Below are 6,065 nucleotides of genomic sequence, written 5' to 3' on the forward strand. Positions count from 1 at the left end.
TATTTCACTCTGGAATGAATGGGCAGGGCTGGGGAATCACCTCTGATCCACCTCCCTCAGCTCACTTGGATTTCCCCAGGCTGCCAGAGAATGAGAACGGGAGTGGAGCTGTTCCAGTGCAATCTGTTGACTCTTATTTTGCTGAGGAATAATAGTCAAGCAGTGATATAACTGCAGGAAGCTGTCCAAAATCATAAAATACCACACTTTTTTCCCCCCCTCATATCTGTGTCATTCCCTTTTCCATTTGTTGTTCACAGCCTGAATTCCTCAGATAACTCTGCTGCAGACTTGAGTTTTACTGCAGATATGGAAAACTGCCTGGAAGTTTTGCTTCTTGGTTGTTCTGTCTGCTTCCCAACCTCAATAATACTCAAGATGCAACACATCCAACGTGCTCCAGCAATCAGTCTATAAAATACAGCAGAAAATAAAGGATCCTGTACAAAATTAGCTGCTACCCTAATTAATGACTTCAGGAAACAGTAAAAGTGAGTCTGGGCCAGGTCTTTGGAGAGCTCATTCTAATTCTTCTGGAGCGGCGAGGAGAGCCTAAAATACATCAACACAGTGCTAATCTTGAAGTCAGTAACCATTGCAGGTTTTCAGTTAATAGTAGGGTTTTTCTGTCCAAAAACCAGAGGGTCTTGGGAGCTCTGACTGCACCTTGAAGGTGTTCCCTGCACCTGCTGCTAGAAAATGAACATGGAGACACCTGAGTTGTACCAGGCAACAGTTTTAACAAAAACCGAGCTGGTTTCTGTGAAACAGAGCTTTGACCAAGGGGAAAAGTCCTGGGTAAGGAATGGAGCTGCAGGAAGCACATGAAGACAGCCAGGCAGGTTTGGAAGCTGCCTGAGAAGGTGACACACATTATACACTGCACACCCCAGGGCTGGACATGACCATGCCCAAGGGATGTTTAGGGTGTCTCTGCAGGGCCTGGGGTTGGACTGGGTGATCCTGTGGGTCCCTCCTGGCTCAGATATTCTGTGACCCCACTAAAAAACCCCTGTGCAGTTTCAAACACCCACCTAATGCGGGCAGGAGGAGATCCCCTCCAGCTTCCTTCTGAAACAGCTGCTGTTCTTAAGGTGAGGAACCAAAGCAAATCCCAAAAATTGCACAGCAGGGCAAGGTGCTGGGCCCCGGTGCTGCATCCCCTGCAAGAGCCTGCGCCGCAGACCAGGCTTTGCAATCCCTGAGCAGCCGGGGCTGCTCCAGGCTCAGCAGCAAAACCAGATGATCCTAAAGGCTTTTTCCAACCCAGTTCACTCCGTGATTCCCAGCGCTCACAGAACCCCACCTAGAGCCAGGATTAAACTGTGGCACACTTGGAGAAGCCAGGCCTTTACACACATTAATCTCAGCCATCATTTGGAAACTCCTGACCCCCGTGCAGATGGACTCTGGGAGCCCAGGGACTGTGTGGATATAATTCATTGTTATGCAAACAAACAGCTGCTTTTAAAGCTCACTTTGACACTCCTGGCGGGGGTTTCGTTTCAAAACATCCAAAAGGGAGGCAGCAATGAAGCCTCCTGCAAAGAGGCTTCGATTAAATCTAGGAAGGGTTTTTGCAGACAAGTCAAAGGCAAACAGCCTGGAAGCCTGAAAGTCTGGAACTGTGCTGCTCCAGGAAAGGGCAGTCACACTCCAAAATGCAACTTTGTACCTGGTAAACATTAATCCCGGTATCTATCTGATATTTAAATAAAAACCGACAATTTCAAAGATTATTACATTATGATTTTTGCTCAGAAAATGTGGAAATTTCCACCCAATCCTTTATACAAAATTCATTAACCTCCCCTTAGAAATAGCACCGGGGCTTTTCCATCTGATTGCAGACTAATTATTTTAACCTTTGAAAGCAGGTTGGGTAAGCATTCCATCCTGACCCTTTAGCCTGGACTCACAGATCCATTTTGAACCTTGCAGACAAATCAAAGTGCTGTGAAAAGCCGTGAAAAGCCCGCTCCCCCCACCCGAGCCCCGCGGACTCACCAAAGCCGAGTTCCCACGGGCACCATCCAGGCTTGGATCCAAGGGAAAACCAAAGGGACGGGGTGTGCCTGGGGTTAGGGGTTCTCGGGGACAGCCGGGACACCGCTGATGGCTCTGTTTCCCAAAAAGCCCCAGCGCATTCCTTGTGCGAGCACAAGTACCTGGAGCCACAGGCCGAGCCCAGCAGGATCACACGGGTGACAAGGCCAAAAAAAGACAAACACAGAGGCTCGAGCTAAACCGCCCCGAAATGTTGGTGTTCCCCCCTCCCCATCCCTGGAAGAGGTGAGCCTCTTCCAGCTTTTCCTACAGCTTTCCTGGAATTTTAATATCCCGCTCTCTCCGGGGTTTGTGCTTTTTGGTTCTTTTATTTTTAGCCGCAGCGCTCCGTAGAGCCCGCTTGACGCCAGCAAATGTAACTGGATGCCGAGTCCCTGCGAGCCGGGAATTACAGACAGCCGGGATCAGCACAAACCCCGGCACGGGGAAAAACCGGGGAGCCTGACTCCTGAGCTGAGCTCCTGCCTTGGGAAAGCAGCCCAGGGCTTCCTCGGGATGGAGGGAAGAGCTGGGGAGGGCGAGAGGTAAAGCAAATAAAAATCCACGGTGCGGAGAGGCCTGGCCTGCAGCAGACCTGTATGTGAGCTGAGTTCCAAAAGCAGGATTTTACAGGAAAAAGAAAAAGAAAAAGAAAAAAAAAAAAAAAAGAAAAAAAGAAAAAAAACCCTGAAAATTTTCACTGCAGTAGCCTAGAAACAGGCCAGGCATGCACAGAGTAGGCTGCCTTTAGAAAAGGCTGCTGCAGCAAGGTTAATTTGGGTAGATAAATAAGAACGGGGCAGCAGTCACCGGTGGCAGGGCACAGCTCCCAGGTAGTGATGGCTCATTTTTGTACTCACAGAACTGCAGCCCCCAGGCCTCTTCTACATCAATCAGGGCTACATCTCCCACCCAGCTGTCAGGTTTTTACCTTTCCCCTTCACACTAGAATATCTAGCTGAATCACCTTACCTGAACTTACTTTTTGGTTTTCTCTTCTGGCCCTGTAGCAGAGAACCAAGTGAGGGATTGCCAAGTTAGCTGGTTGAGAAATTGTTCATCCTGGCTATTCTAGGATCTGTAACCACGGCCACGTGTCTACAAGAGTGGGAATGCTCCAAAGAAGAAAAACACGAGTGTATGGATGTGGGAAATGGATTTGTAGAGTATTTCTAAAGCTTGACAGAAGGCTCACATAGTATGCATCTGTGTGCAAACTTTGAGATAAAGAACTGCTGATTTAGAAATGCCATGGAACAGGACAGACATTGTTGAGAGAGAAATGGAACTGGAAAAAAGTTTCAAAGGGTGGTCTTGCAAATAAGACTAGATACTCTGGAGAAATAAAATTATGAAAAGTGCATTGTAGTAGGACCCACGAGGAGTAATTTTAGATGACTGGCTTTAAGGCATTTACAGCATTTTGTGGCAAAAGCTGGTAGGCCAAGAAATGCTTATAATGTATTGTAATTTGGAAATAGTTTGGCTTCTGATTGTGATGGTGCAAATTGTAACATCTGTACTGTCTCACCCTTCACATGAGGCTGAAAATTGAATAAATGTTTTTAAAATGCCTCTCAGTTGCCCCATCTCTGGGTCAGAAAAAAGGATAATCCAACACATGGAGGCAGTTTACCTCCTGAAGGTGACAGGATGAGGCAGCAGCAGAACCTGGGCTGGAGTGGGGTGTTCAGCCTGCCCATCCCGAGTGCAGCTCACTGCTCCTGCTGCAGCCTCCAGGGAATAGAGTTCCAAAAGCTGGGTATGCTCCCCTCCTGCCCTTTGCTGCCTGCCTGTGCTCTGGCAGGGCTCGGTGTTTGTTGCCAGGAAAGAGAAGAAATCCAGGAAAACAGAAAGCACTGGGCTTGCCGTGGAATGGGGAGAGCACCGAGCTCCACATGGGGAGGCAGGAATGCTGGGCTGCCAGGATGTATTTCCTGGATATCCAGTGATACCGACATTGCCTGAAAATAAACTTCTTACAAGGCAGCTTCTCTGCCCTTTCGTAAGTAACAAATGCAGAGCAAAACAAGTTGAAAGCAGAGATCTCAAGAGAGCAACTGTGACCTGTCCATTCTCTTTACTGCATAAAGTTTACAGGTTTGGGTTTTGTTTTTTTTTTTTTAATCCTGGTGTATTTAAAACTGGTTTGGACAAATTATGTAACCTGAGCATGTTTCCTTGGCAAAGATGGCATTATTTGGTATTTGCTGATCTACCTGGGAGCAGTTCTGCTAGCTGTCCCTGGTGCCACCTCACACAGAGGAGGAGCTGTTCTGCCTTCACTGACTGGGAAGAGACGGGAAGAGGACACCTCATGCACCCTCCTGTGTCCTCATCCTCTCACTCCTCAGATGCTCTTTGGATCACATTTCCTCTTGTTTCTCCTTGGTCCCTCTCGTTCCTGATAAACCTTTCATTTTCTTTGCCCAAATTAGCAAACTCCTAAAAGAAAAGTGACATTTCTTACCCTCAGTGCTGCATACCGTAGTTCAGGAGCTGCTGTTGCTACTGTGATGCTGCAGTGTCTCATCACATCAAGCACAACTGCAGTGAAAATCCTGCTAGTCTGTCATGCTGATGTAAATTTTCCATAGAACTGTTCTTCTCATCCAGATTTTTCCTGAAGTGACCCCAAGCTTCACTTTCTCTTCCTGCTGCTGGCTGGCAGCCTGAGACACCTCTTTGAAAGTGCTTCAGATTCAGGCTAACGATGAGTCAAAACCTGGCAATTTGCCCCTGTCCCATTGCCTTGCTCTTTTCTTTTTTCTTTTCTTTTCTTTTCTTTTCTTTTCTTTTCTTTTCTTTTCTTTTCTTTTCTTTTCTTTTCTTTTCTTTTCTTTTCTTTTCTTTTCTTTTCTTTTCTTTTCAAGTGGTAGAAGAGTAATGGTGATTTGTTAAGGGAATTTCTGATCTGTTCTTTTGATTTTTCTGGTTTCTGACTTCCTGGATGCACAGACTGTGCCAGGGAGTGTGAGCTGACACAGCAGTTGGCAGAGAGCTCTGGAATATTACAACTGTCTCAGAAATCTCTCAGCTTGGTCCACAGGGCTTGGAGAAGGGGATCAAGGCAGAAAATCCAGTGAGTGCTGAGACTGGGTTGGTCCCTGGCCGTGTGGGAGCAGCTCTGGACTGTCCAGCACCAAGGAGCCCCCTGAGGTGAGCATAGCCCTGTCCAGTCTGGCTGGGACACTTCCAGGGATCCAGGGGCAGGATCCCTGTGCCAGAGCCTCCCCACCCTCACAGAGATTTTTTCCCTAATATCCAATCTCAACCTACTCCCTTTCCATTTAAAGCCATTCCCCTTTGTTCTGTCCCTCCTGGCCCTGGTAAATAATCCTGCCCCTTCCTCCCTTCAGGCACTGGAACACCACAGTGAGGTCACCCCAAAAGCTTCTCTCCAGGTGAACAATCCCAGCTCCCTCAGCCTTTCCTCACTCACTCCAGCTCTCTCATCAACGTGGTGGCCTCCTCTGGACTGGCCCCAAAGCAGATCTGAGCAGAACAGAAAATACGGGACACCACACCGTCTTGCTTGGGAAGAATATTCCATCAGAATATTCCATGAGGAATTCCACGGATGGCCACAACACGATCCCTTTAAACACTGAGACCCAAAGTATGATTGTGGGGGGGATACATAACAACCTGTTTAATAAATCTCCTTGCTAAAATTTGTGCTGAGTGTGCTCTGTGTTTATACACCTGCAGGGCAGTGCTTTTGGGGTGAAGGGTGGTGCAGAAGCGTTTGTGCTGGGCAAGGAAAGCAGGCAGATGTTCCAGGACATGAACAGGGCAGCCTGAAGCAGCTGTGGAGAGAAAAGGGGGTGTTGGTGATGGGACACAGAGTCGTCACTTCTGTCAGAATTCATTCATCCCCTTTTTTGCATTTCTCTCAGCAAGAAATACGGAGCAGGGAGTCCCTGAGTGCAGGACACACAAGCAGCCTTAAGCTGCTGCCATGTAAATATTTGTACAGCAGACAGTGAGTCCCGTGCATCAGGGTAAACAGAAATTCT

General features: G+C 47.7%; 1 protein-coding gene across 1 annotated transcript in view; it reads right to left on the minus strand.

The window, feature by feature from the left end:
* RAF1 (Raf-1 proto-oncogene, serine/threonine kinase) overlaps window positions 1-2,252 on the minus strand; it is a 59,018-nt gene extending 56,766 nt beyond the window's left edge. The window contains exon 1 of the mRNA XM_040076304.2: window positions 2,008-2,252. The gene's annotated coding sequence lies outside the window, so the exon portion shown is untranslated. The remainder of the gene's footprint in view (window positions 1-2,007) is intronic.
* Window positions 2,253-6,065: the final 3,813 nt, after the last annotated feature.

Source organism: Hirundo rustica, chromosome 12, assembly GCF_015227805.2.
Source record: "Hirundo rustica isolate bHirRus1 chromosome 12, bHirRus1.pri.v3, whole genome shotgun sequence".
Classification (NCBI taxonomy): domain Eukaryota; kingdom Metazoa; phylum Chordata; class Aves; order Passeriformes; family Hirundinidae; genus Hirundo; species Hirundo rustica.